Raw genomic sequence first — 14,315 nt, forward strand, 5'->3', positions numbered from 1 at the left:
GTAGCTGGATGGCTAAGCTAAGCGACCCAAGTGGGCGACACAAACACCTGGCCCATATAGGAGCGGAAGTGCTGTGTCAGACAGGATGGCAGATTTAAAAAATAGTCCCCAAACAGCACATGATGCAAAGAAAAAAAGAGGTGCACCAAGGTCGCTGGATGGCTAAGCTAAGCGACCCAAGTGGCCGACACAAACACCTGGCCCATCTAGGAGCGGAACTGCTGTGTCAGACAGGATGGCAGATTTAAAAAATAGTCCCCAAACAGCACATGATGCAAAGAAATAAAGAGGTGCAATGAGGTAGCTGTATGACTAAGCTAAGCGACCCAAGTGGCCGACACAAACACCTGGCCCATCTAGAAGTGGCACTGCAGTGTCAGACAGGATGGCAGATTTCAAAAATAGTCCCCAAACAGCACATGATGCAAAGAAAAAAAGAGGTGCAATGAGGTAGCTGTGTGACTAAGCTAAGCGACCCAAGTGGCCGACACAAACACCTGGCCCATCTAGGAGTGGCACTGCAGTGTCAGACAGGATGGCAGATTTAAAAAATAGTCCCCAAACAGCACATGATGCAAAGAAAAAAACAGGTGCAATGAGGTAGCTGTGTGACTAAGCTAAGCGACCCAAGTGGCCGACACAAACACCTGGCCCATCTAGGAGTGGCACTGCAGTGTCAAACAGGATGGCAGATTTAAAAAATAGTCCCCAAACAGCACATGATGCAAAGAAAAAAAGAGGTGCACCAAGGTCGCTGGATGGCTAAGCTAAGCGACCCAAGTGGCCTACACAAACACCTGGCCCATCTAGGAGCGGAACTGCTGTGTCAGACAGGATGGCAGATTTAAAAAATAGTCCCCAAACAGCACATGATGCAAAGAAAAAAAGAGGTGCAATGAGGTAGCTGTGTCACTAAGCTAAGCGACCCAAGTGGCCAACCCAAACACCTGGCCCATCTAGGAGTGGCACTGCAGTGTCAGACAGGATGGCAGATTTAAAAAATAGTCCCCAAACAGCACATGATGCAAAGAAAAAAAGAGGTGCAATGAGGTAGCTGGATGGCTAAGCTAAGCGACCCAAGTGGCCGACACAAACACTTGGCCCATCTAGGAGCGGAACTGCTGTGTCAGACAGGATGGCAGATTTAAAAAATAGTCCCAAACAGCACATGAAGCAAAGAAAAAAAGAGGTGCAATGAGGTAGCTGTATAACTAAGCTAAGCGACCCAAGTGGCCGACACAAACACCTGGCCCATCTAGAAGTGGCACTGCAGTGTCAGACAGGATGGCAGATTTCAAAAATAGTCCCAAAACAGCACATGATGCAAAGAAAAAAAGAGGTGCACCAAGGTCGCTGGATGGCTAAGCTAAGCGACCCAAGTGGCCGACACAAACACCTGGCCCATCTAGAAGCGGAACTGCTGTGTCAGGATGGCAGATTTAAAAAATAGTCCCCAAACAGCACATGATGAAAAGAAAAAAAGAGGTGCAATGAGGTAGCTGTGTCACTAAGCTAAGCGACCCAAGTGGCAGACACAAACACCTGGCCCATCTAGGAGTGGCACTGCAGTGTCAGACAGGATGGCAGATTTAAAAAATAGTCCCCAAACAGCACATGATGCAAAGAAAAAAAGAGGTGCAATGAGGTAGCTGTGTGACTAAGCTAAGCGACCCAAGTGGCCGACACAAACACCTGGCCCATCTAGGAGTCGCACTGCAGTGTCAGACAGGATGGCAGATTTAAAAAATAGTCCCCAAACAGCACATGATGCAAAGAAAAAAAGAGGTGCACCAAGGTCGCTGGATGGCTAAGCTAAGCGACCCAAGTGGCCGACACAAACACCTGGCCCATCTAGGAGCGGAACTGCTGTGTCAGACACGATGGCAGATTTAAAAAATAGTCCCCAAACAGCACATGATGCAAAGAAATAAAGAGGTGCAATGAGGTAGCTGTATGACTAAGCTAAGCGACCCAAGTGGCCGACACAAACACCTGGCCCATCTAGAAGTGGCACTGCAGTGTCAGACAGGATGGCAGATTTCAAAAATAGTCCCCAAACAGCACATGATGCAAAGAAAAAAAGAGGTGCAATGAGGTAGCTGTGTGACTAAGCTAAGCGACCCAAGTGGCCGACACAAACACCTGGCCCATCTAGGAGTGGCACTGCAGTGTCAGACAGGATGGCAGATTTAAAAAATAGTCCCCAAACAGCACACGATGCAAAGAAAAAAAGAGGTGCAATGAGGTAGCTGTGTGACTAAGCTAAGCGACCCAAGTGGCCGACACAAACACCTGGCCCATCTAGGAGTTGCACTGCAGTGTCAAACAGGATGGCAGATTTAAAAAATAGTCCCCAAACAGCACATGATGCAAAGAAAAAAAGAGGTGCACCAAGGTAGCTGGATGGCTAAGCTAAGCGACCCAAGTGGGCGACACAAACACCTGGCCCATATAGGAGCGGAAGTGCTGTGTCAGACAGGATGGCAGATTTCAAAAATAGTCCCCAAACAGCACATGATGCAAAGAAAAAAAGAGGAGCAATGAGGTAGCTGTGTGACTAAGCTAAGCGACCCAAGTGGCCGACACAAACACCTGGCCCATCTAGGAGTGGCACTGCAGTGTCAGACAGGATGGCAGATTTAAAAAATAGTCCCCAAACAGCACATGATGCAAAGAAAAAAAGAGGTGCAATGAGGTAGCTGTGTGACTAAGCTAAGCGACCCAAGTGGCCGACACAAACACCTGGCCCATCTAGGAGCGGCACTGCAGTGTCAAACAGGATGGCAGATTTAAAAAATAGTCCCCAAACAGCACATGATGCAAAGAAAAAAAGAGGTGCACCAAGGTCGCTGGATGGCTAAGCTAAGCGACCCAAGTGGCCGACACAAACACCTGGCCCATCTAGGAGCGGAACTGCTGTGTCAGACAGGATGGCAGATTTAAAAAATAGTCCCCAAACAGCACATGATGCAAAGAAAAAAAGAGGTGCAATGAGGTAGCTGTGTCACTAAGCTAAGCGACCCAAGTTGCCAACCCAAACACCTGGCCCATCTAGGAGTGGCACTGCAGTGTCAGACAGGATGGCAGATTTAAAAAATAGTCCCCAAACAGCACATGATGCAAAGAAAAAAAGAGGTGCAATGAGGTAGCTGGATGGCTAAGCTAAGCGACCCAAGTGGCCGACACAAACACCTGGCCCATCTAGGAGCGGAACTGCTGTGTCAGACAGGATGGCAGATTTAAAGAAATAGTCCCCAAACAGCACATGAAGCAAAGAAAAAAAGAGGTGCAATGAGGTAGCTGTATAACTAAGCTAAGCGACCCAAGTGGCCGACACAAACACCTGGCCCATCTAGAAGTGGCACTGCAGTGTCAGACAGGATGGCAGATTTCAAAAATAGTCCCCAAACAGCACATGATGCAAAGAAAAAAAGAGGTGCACCAAGGTCGCTGGATGGCTAAGCTAAGCGACCCAAGTGGCCGACACAAACACCTGGCCCATCTAGAAGCGGAACTGCTGTGTCAGGATGGCAGATTTAAAAAATAGTCCCCAAACAGCACATGATGAAAAGAAAAAAAGAGGTGCAATGAGGTAGCTGTGTCACTAAGTTAAGCGACCCAAGTGGCCGACACAAACACCTGGCCCATCTAGGAGTGGCACTGCAGTGTCAGACAGGATGGCAGATTTAAAAAATAGTCCCCAAACAGCACATGATGCAAAGAAAAAAAGAGGTGCAATGAGGTAGCTGTGTGACTAAGCTAAGCGACCCAAGTGGCCGACACAAACACCTGGCCCATCTAGGAGTCGCACTGCAGTGTCAGACAGGATGGCAGATTTCAAAAATAGTCCCCAAACAGCACATGATGCAAAGAAAAAAAGAGGTGCACCAAGGTCGCTGGATGGCTAAGCTAAGCGACCCAAGTGGCCGACACAAACACCTGGCCCATCTAGGAGCGGAACTGCTGTGTCAGACAGGATGGCAGATTTAAAAAATAGTCCCCAAACAGCACATGATGCAAAGAAATAAAGAGGTGCAATGAGGTAGCTGTATGACTAAGCTAAGCGACCCAAGTGGCCGACACAAACACCTGGCCCATCTAGAAGTGGCACTGCAGTGTCAGACAGGATGGCAGATTTCAAAAATAGTCCCCAAACAGCACATGATGCAAAGAAAAAAGAGGTGCAATGAAGTAGCTGTGTGACTAAGCTAAGCGACCCAAGTGGCCGACACAAACACCTGGCCCATCTAGGAGCGGAACTGCTGTGTCAGACACGAATGCAGATTTAAAAAATAGTCCCCAAACAGCACATGATGCAAAGAAATAAAGAGGTGCAATGAGGTAGCTGTATGACTAAGCTAAGCGACCCAAGTGGCCGACACAAACACCTGGCCCATCTAGAAGTGGCACTGCAGTGTCAGACAGGATGGCAGATTTCAAAAATAGTCCCCAAACAGCACATGATGCAAAGAAAAAAAGAGGTGCAATGAAGTAGCTGTGTGACTAAGCTAAGCGACCCAAGTGGCCGACACAAACACATGGCCCATCTAGGAGTGGCACTGCAGTGTCAGACAGGATGGCAGATTTAAAAAATAGTCCCCAAACAGCACACGATGCAAAGAAAAAAAGAGGTGCAATGAGGTAGCTGTGTGACTAAGCTAAGCGACCCAAGTGGCCGACACAAACACCTGGCCCATCTAGGAGTGGCACTGCAGTGTCAAACAGGATGGCAGATTTAAAAAATAGTCCCCAAACAGCACATGATGCAAAGAAAAAAAGAGGTGCACCAAGGTAGCTGGATGGCTAAGCTAAGCGACCCAAGTGGGCGACACAAACACCTGGCCCATATAGGAGCGGAAGTGCTGTGTCAGACAGGATGGCAGATTTAAAAAATAGTCCCCAAACAGCACATGATGCAAAGAAAAAAAGAGGTGCACCAAGGTCGCTGGATGGCTAAGCTAAGCGACCCAAGTGGCCGACACAAACACCTGGCCCATCTAGGAGCGGAACTGCTGTGTCAGACAGGATGGCAGATTTTAAAAATAGTCCCCAAACAGCACATGATGCAAAGAAATAAAGAGGTGCAATGAGGTAGCTGTATGACTAAGCTAAGCGACCCAAGTGGCCGACACAAACACCTGGCCCATCTAGAAGTGGCACTGCAGCGTCAGACAGGATGGCAGATTTCAAAAATAGTCCCCAAACAGCACATGATGCAAAGAAAAAAAGAGGTGCAATGAGGTAGCTGTGTGACTAAGCTAAGCGACCCAAGTGGCCGACACAAACACCTGGCCCATCTAGGAGTGGCACTGCAGTGTCAGACAGGATGGCAGATTTAAAAAACAGTCCCCAAACAGCACATGATGCAAAGAAAAAAACAGGTGCAATGAGGTAGCTGTGTGACTAAGCTAAGCGACCCAAGTGGCCGACACAAACACCTGGCCCATCTAGGAGTGGCACTGCAGTGTCAAACAGGATGGCAGATTTAAAAAATAGTCCCCAAACAGCACATGATGCAAAAAAAAAAAGAGGTGCACTAAGGTCGCTGGATGGCTAAGCTAAGCGACCCAAGTGGCCGACACAAACACCTGGCCCATCTAGGAGCGGAACTGCTGTGTCAGACAGGATGGCAGATTTAAAAAATAGTCCCCAAACAGCACATGATGCAAAGAAAAAAAGAGGTGCACCAAGGTCGCTGGATGGCTAAGCTAAGCGACCCAAGTGGCCGACACAAACACCTGGCCCATCTAGGAGCGGAACTGCTGTGTCAGACAGGATGGCAGATTTTAAAAATAGTCCCCAAACAGCACATGATGCAAAGAAATAAAGAGGTGCAATGAGGTAGCTGTATGACTAAGCAAAGCGACCCAAGTGGCCGACACAAGCACCTGGCCCATCTAGAAGTGGCACTGCAGTGTCAGACAGGATGGCAGATTTCAAAAATAGTCCCCAAACAGCACATGATGCAAAGAAAAAAAGAGGTGCACTAAGGTCGCTGGATGGCTAAGCTAAGCGACCCAAGTGGCCGACACAAACACCTGGCCCATCTAGGAGCGGAACTGCTGTGTCAGACAGGATGGCAGATTTAAAAAATAGTCCCCAAACAGCACATGATGCAAAGAAAAAAAGAGGTGCAATGAAGTAGCTGTGTGACTAAGCTAAGCGACCCAAGTGGCCGACACAAACACCTGGCCCATCTAGAAGTGGCACTGCAGCGTCAGACAGGATGGCAGATTTCAAAAATAGTCCCCAAACAGCACATGATGCAAAGAAAAAAAGAGGTGCAATGAGGTAGCTGTGTGACTAAGCTAAGCGACCCAAGTGGCCGACACAAACACCTGGCCCATCTAGGAGTGGCACTGCAGTGTCAGACAGGATGGCAGATTTAAAAAACAGTCCCCAAACAGCACATGATGCAAAGAAAAAAACAGGTGCAATGAGGTAGCTGTGTGACTAAGCTAAGCGACCCAAGTGGCCGACACAAACACCTGGCCCATCTAGGAGTGGCACTGCAGTGTCAAACAGGATGGCAGATTTAAAAAATAGTCCCCAAACAGCACATGATGCAAAGAAAAAAAGAGGTGCACTAAGGTCGCTGGATGGCTAAGCTAAGCGACCCAAGTGGCCGACACAAACACCTGGCCCATCTAGGAGCGGAACTGCTGTGTCAGACAGGATGGCAGATTTAAAAAATAGTCCCCAAACAGCACATGATGCAAAGAAAAAAAGAGGTGCACCAAGGTCGCTGGATGGCTAAGCTAAGCGACCCAAGTGGCCGACACAAACACCTGGCCCATCTAGGAGCGGAACTGCTGTGTCAGACAGGATGGCAGATTTTAAAAATAGTCCCCAAACAGCACATGATGCAAAGAAATAAAGAGGTGCAATGAGGTAGCTGTATGACTAAGCTAAGCGACCCAAGTGGCCGACACAAACACCTGGCCCATCTAGAAGTGGCACTGCAGTGTCAGACAGGATGGCAGATTTCAAAAATAGTCCCCAAACAGCACATGATGGAAAGAAAAAAAGAGGTGCACTAAGGTCGCTGGATGGCTAAGCTAAGCGACCCAAGTGGCCGACACAAACACCTGGCCCATCTAGGAGCGGAACTGCTGTGTCAGACAGGATGGCAGATTTAAAAAATAGTCCCCAAACAGCACATGATGCAAAGAAAAAAAGAGGTGCACCAAGGTCGCTGGATGGCTAAGCTAAGCGACCCAAGTGGCCGACACAAACACCTGGCCCATCTAGGAGCGGAACTGCTGTGTCAGACAGGATGGCAGATTTTAAAAATAGTCCCCAAACAGCACATGATGCAAAGAAATAAAGAGGTGCAATGAGGTAGCTGTATGACTAAGCTAAGCGACCCAAGTGGCCGACACAAACACCTGGCCCATCTAGAAGTGGCACTGCAGTGTCAGACAGGATGGCAGATTTCAAAAATAGTCCCCAAACAGCACATGATGCAAAGAAAAAAAGAGGTGCAATGAGGTAGCTGTGTGACTAAGCTAAGCGACCCAAGTGGCCGACACAAACACCTGGCCCATCTAGGAGTGGCACTGCAGTGTCAGACAGGATGGCAGATTTAAAAAATAGTCCCCAAACAGCACATGATGCAAAGAAAAAAACAGGTGCAATGAGGTAGCTGTGTGACTAAGCTAAGCGACCCAAGTGGCCGACACAAACACCTGGCCCATCTAGGAGTGGCACTGCAGTGTCAAACAGGATGGCAGATTTAAAAAATAGTCCCCAAACAGCACATGATGCAAAGAAAAAAAGAGGTGCACCAAGGTCGCTGGATGGCTAAGCTAAGCGACCCAAGTGGCCGACACAAACACCTGGCCCATCTAGGAGCGGAACTGCTGTGTCAGACAGGATGGCAGATTTAAAAAATAGTCCCCAAACAGCACATGATGCAAAGAAAAAAAGAGGTGCAATGAGGTAGCTGTGTCACTAAGCTAAGCGACCCAAGTGGCCAACCCAAACACCTGGCCCATCTAGGAGTGGCACTGCAGTGTCAGACAGGATGGCAGATTTAAAAAATAGTCCCCAAACAGCACATGATGCAAAGAAAAAAAGAGGTGCAATGAGGTAGCTGGATGGCTAAGCTAAGCGACCCAAGTGGCCGACACAAACACTTGGCCCATCTAGGAGCGGAACTGCTGTGTCAGACAGGATGGCAGATTTAAAAAATAGTCCCCAAACAGCACATGAAGCAAAGAAAAAAAGAGGTGCAATGAGGTAGCTGTATAACTAAGCTAAGCGACCCAAGTGGCCGACACAAACACCTGGCCCATCTAGAAGTGGCACTGCAGTGTCAGACAGGATGGCAGATTTCAAAAATAGTCCCAAAACAGCACATGATGCAAAGAAAAAAAGAGGTGCACCAAGGTCGCTGGATGGCTAAGCTAAGCGACCCAAGTGGCCGACACAAACACCTGGCCCATCTAGAAGCGGAACTGCTGTGTCAGGATGGCAGATTTAAAAAATAGTCCCCAAACAGCACATGATGAAAAGAAAAAAAGAGGTGCAATGAGGTAGCTGTGTCACTAAGCTAAGCGACCCAAGTGGCCGACACAAACACCTGGCCCATCTAGGAGTGGCACTGCAGTGTCAGACAGGATGGCAGATTTAAAAAATAGTCCCCAAACAGCACATGATGCAAAGAAAAAAAGAGGTGCAATGAGGTAGCTGTGTGACTAAGCTAAGCGACCCAAGTGGCCGACACAAACACCTGGCCCATCTAGGAGTCGCACTGCAGTGTCAGACAGGATGGCAGATTTAAAAAATAGTCCCCAAACAGCACATGATGCAAAGAAAAAAAGAGGTGCACCAAGGTCGCTGGATGGCTAAGCTAAGCGACCCAAGTGGCCGACACAAACACCTGGCCCATCTAGGAGCGGAACTGCTGTGTCAGACACGATGGCAGATTTAAAAAATAGTCCCCAAACAGCACATGATGCAAAGAAATAAAGAGGTGCAATGAGGTAGCTGTATGACTAAGCTAAGCGACCCAAGTGGCCGACACAAACACCTGGCCCATCTAGGAGTGGCACTGCAGTGTCAGACAGGATGGCAGATTTAAAAAATAGTCCCCAAACAGCACACGATGCAAAGAAAAAAAGAGGTGCAATGAGGTAGCTGTGTGACTAAGCTAAGCGACCCAAGTGGCCGACACAAACACCTGGCCCATCTAGGAGTGGCACTGCAGTGTCAAACAGGATGGCAGATTTAAAAAATAGTCCCCAAACAGCACATGATGCAAAGAAAAAAAGAGGTGCACCAAGGTAGCTGGATGGCTAAGCTAAGCGACCCAAGTGGGCGACACAAACACCTGGCCCATATAGGAGCGGAAGTGCTGTGTCAGACAGGATGGCAGATTTAAAAAATAGACCCCAAACAGCACATGATGCAAAGAAAAAAAGAGGTGCAATGAGGTAGCTGTGTGACTAAGCTAAGCGACCCAAGTGGCCGACACAAACACCTGGCCCATCTAGGAGTGGCACTGCAGTTTTCTAGCGAGAGGATGAGTGCTTCCATCCTCATGTGAATCTGAACCACTAGCCATGAACATAGGCCAGGGCCTCAGCCGTTCCTTGTCACTCCGTGTCGTAAATGACATATTGGCAAGATTACTCTTCTCATCAGATGCTTTTAATTTTGATTTTTGGGTCATTTTACTTAACTTTTGTAGTATACTTGACGACACAGAGGTAGAGCAGTGGACTACTGTACCGTACTGTTATATATATATATATATATATATATATATATATATATATATATATACTGGTGGTCAGCAAAATTCTGCACTGTCCTCCTACTGTATGCTGCGCACAACTAAAATGCAGCACAGGTATGGATGCATAGTATACTTGACGACACAGAGGTAGAGCAGTGGACTACTGTACCGTACTGCTATATATATACTGGTGGTCAGCAAAATTCTGCACTGTCCTCCTACTATATACTGTGCACAACTAAAACGCAGCACAGGTATGGATGAATATTATACTTGACGACACAGAGATAGAGCAGTGGACTACTGTACCGTACTGCTATATATATACTGGTGGTCAGCAAAATTCTGCACTGTCCTCCTACTATATACTGCGCACAACTAAAATGCAGCACAGGTATGGATGCATAGTATACTTGACGACACAGAGGTAGAGCAGTGGACTACTGTACCGTACTGCTATATATATATTGGTGGTCAGAAAAATTCTGCACTGTCCTCCTACTATATACTGCGCACAACTAAAATGCAGCACAGGTATGGATGCATAGTATACTTGACGACACAAAGGTAGAGCAGTAGACTACTGTACCGTACTGCTATATATATACTGGTGGTCAGCAAAATTCTGCACTGTCCTCCTACTATATACTGCGCACAACTAAAATGCAGCACAGGAATGGATGTATAGTATACTTGATGACACAGAGGTAGAGCAGTGGGCTACTGTATCGTACTGCTATATATATACTGGTGGTCAGCAAAATTCTGCACTGTCCTCCTACCATATACTGCGCACAACTAAAATGCAGCACAGGAATGGATGTATAGTATACTTGATGACACAGAGGTAGAGCAGTGGACTACTGTATCGTACTGCTATATATATACTGGTGGTCAGCAAAATTCTGCACTGTCCTCCTACCATATACTGCGCACAACTAAAATGCAGCACAGGTATGGATGCATAGTATACTTGATGACACAGAGGTAGAGCAGTGGACTACTGTACCGTACTGCTATATATATACTGGTGGTCAGCAAAATTCTGCACTGTCCTCCTACTATATACTGCGCACAACTAAAATGCAGCACAGGTATGGATGCATAGTATACTTGACGACACAGAGGTAGAGCAGTGGACTACTGTACCGTACTGCTATATATATACTGGTGGTCAGCAAAATTCTGCACTGTCCTCCTACTATATACTGCGCACAACTAAAATGCAGCACAGGTATGGATGCATAGTATACTTGACGACACAGAGGTAGAGCAGTGGACTACTGTACCGTACTGCTATATATATACTGGTGGTCAGCAAAATTCTGCACTGTCCTCCTACTATATACTGCGCACAACTAAAATGCAGCACAGGTATGGATGCATAGTATACTTGACGACACAGAGGTAGAGCAGTAGACTACTGTACCGTACTGCTATATATATACTGGTGGTCAGCAAAATTCTGCACTGTCCTCCTACTATATACTGCGCACAACTAAAATGCAGCACAGGAATGGATGTATAGTATACTTGATGACACAGAGGTAGAGCAGTGGACTACTGTATCGTACTGCTATATATATACTGGTGGTCAGCAAAATTCTGCACTGTCCTCCTACCATATACTGTGCACAACTAAAATGCAGCACAGGTATGGATGCATAGTATACTTGATGACACAGAGGTAGAGCAATGGACTACTGTACCGTACTGCTATATATATACTGGTGGTCACAGCAAAATTCTGCACTGTCCTCCTACTATATACTACAATGCAGCACAGATATGGAGCATTTTTCAGGCAGAGAACGTAGATATTTTCAGCACACTGAGCACAGATATTTGCAAGCACACTGAGCACAGATATTTGCAGCACACTGAGCACAGATATTTGCAGCACACTGAATGCTGAAACTGAGATAACGCAGCCACGTCCTCTCGCTATCATCTCCAAAGCACGAGTGAAAATGGCGGTGATGCGCTGCTCCTTATAAAGAATACGAATCTTGCGAGAATCCGACAGCGGGATGATGACGTTCGGGCGCACTCGGGTTAACCGAGCAAGGCGGGAAGATTCAAGTCTGCCTCGGAACCGTGTAAAATGGGTGAAGTTTGGGGGGGTTCGGATCCCGAGGAACCAAACCTGCTCATCACTAATGTAGAGGTGTTTCAGCAGGTTTACATGGTAAAAATGAAGAGTGAGGAATGAATAGTTAATCAACCACAAACAAACACTTTGAACAAAAAAGACTGTGACATGACAGTTGGGGGCTGATTGTTTGGCACTTTAGCACTCCCCATTTTAACACAGACTAAAACATCAATCATATATGGTAAACTGTGTTATGCACATTATATAAGTGAAGGATTTATACACATTAAATTCTGTATTATTGAGCAAATAGGCATACAAAAATTACAGAGTTGATCGCAGCAGCAAATCTGTTAGCAGTTGGGCAAAACCATGGGGGTCATTCCGAGTTGTTCGCTCGCAAGCTGCTTTCAGCAGCTTTGCACACGCTAAGCCGCCGCCTACTGGGAGTGAATCTTAGTTTATCAAAATTGCGAACGAAAGATTAGCAAAATTGCGAATAGACACTTCTTAGCAGTTTCTGAGTAGCTCCACACTTACTCGGCATCTGCGATCAGTTCAGTGCTTGTCGGTCCTGGTTTGACGTCACAAACACACCCAGCGTTCGCCCAGACACTCCTCCGTTTCTCCAGCCACTCCCGCGTTTTTCCCAGAAACGGTAGCGTTTTTTCGCACACACCCATAAAATGGCCTGTTTCCGCCCAGAAACACCCACTTCCTGTCAATCACATTACGATCACCAGAACGAAGAAAATGCCGTGAGTAAAATACCTAACTGCATAGCAAATTTACTTGGCGCAGTCGCACTGCGGACATTGCGCATGCGCATTAGCGACTAATCGCTCCGTTGCGAGAAAAAAATAACGAGCGAACAACTCGGAATGACCCCCATATATATTGTAATCCTTAATTGTTTATTGTTATTGTGCAATTAGGTGTAAAAAATCTTCTTTTGGTATATTTATAACACTTAATTGGACAATCACATTACAAATCCTTAGCCTAATTGGATTCTTAATTCAGAAAGGGATACTATAAAGTATGTATGGAAAAAAAAACAAGTACTGTGCGAATATTTGCAAAATAACATGAGCATGTGCACTCCTGCGAATTCATTGCACATCTGCGACGGGGTATGTGTTGCTAGCGATGCGTATGGCAGTCATGCGAACGGATCGCTACCATGCGATGATACATAGGGGGTCATTCCGAGTTGATCGCTAGCTGAAAATGTTCGCTGCACAGCGATGAAGCAAAAAACTGGCACTTCTGCGCATACGGCGCAATGCGCACGCGCGACGTACTTTCACAACGGCCGATGCAGTTTCACACAAGTTCTAGCGAAGCTTTTCAGTCGCACTGCTGGCCGCAGAGTGATTGACATGATGTGGGCGTTTCTGGGTGTCAACTGACCGTTTTCAGGGAGTGTTCGAAAAAACGCAGGCGTGGCTGTGCGAACGCAGGGCGTGTTTGTGACGTCAAATACAGAACTGAATGGTCTGAAGTCATCGCAAGCTAGGAGTAGGTCTGGAGCTACTCCGAAACTGCACAATTTTTTTTTGTAGCCGCTCTGCGATCCTTTCGTTCGCACTTCTGCTAAGCTAAAATACACTCCCAGAGGGCGGTGGCTTAGCATTTGCATGACTGCTAAAAACTGCTAGTGAGCGATCAACTCGGAATGACCCCCAGAATACACACCTACTTTTTGCATTAGTGCATGGTCGTTTGCAGTAGTGCGTGGTGAGCGTTTGTTTGCATTCGTGCGATGCGTTGCTACTGTGCGTCCGCTGCTTGCATGCGAACCAATTTGCGAACAACTCGGGATGAGGGTCAATATGCGAAAAATAAACACTGTTAGATAACGGCGCCGCAACACGATGGTACTGTACATGCACTATACACATCCCCATACAACACAACACAATTATAGAGAATTACACGTGTCTGCTTAACATTACAAATACATTACTCCATAGACCTAAGCTGGGGAGCAGGCCATGGTTTAAAACATCCAAACTAGAGAAGTGCGGCTTGCACTTTTCGTCTTTTGTGTTTTGGTTTTGGTTCTAATTCCCCGCTCGTGTTTTGGTTTTGGATTGGTTTTGCCAAAACCACCTTTTCGTGTTTTTGTTTTTGTTTTGGATCTGGATGATTTTTGAAAAAAAACATAAAAACAGCTAAAATCACAGAATTTGGGGATAATTTTGCTCCTATGGTATTATTAACCTCAATAACATTAATTTTCTCTCATTGCCAGTCTGTTCTGAACACCTCAAACCTCACAATATTGTTTTTAGGCCAAAAGGTTGCACCGAGGTGGCTGTATGACTAAGTTAAGCGACACAAGTGTGCGGCACAAACACCTGGCCCATCTAGGAGTGGCACTGCAGTGGCAGACAGAATGGCAGATTTAAAAAATAGGCCCCAAACAGCACATGATGCAAAGAAGAAAAAGAGGTGCAATCAGGTAGCTGTATG

The sequence above is a fragment of the Pseudophryne corroboree genome, chromosome 10 (genome assembly GCF_028390025.1).
Source record: "Pseudophryne corroboree isolate aPseCor3 chromosome 10, aPseCor3.hap2, whole genome shotgun sequence".
NCBI classification, from domain to species: Eukaryota; Metazoa; Chordata; class Amphibia; order Anura; family Myobatrachidae; genus Pseudophryne; species Pseudophryne corroboree.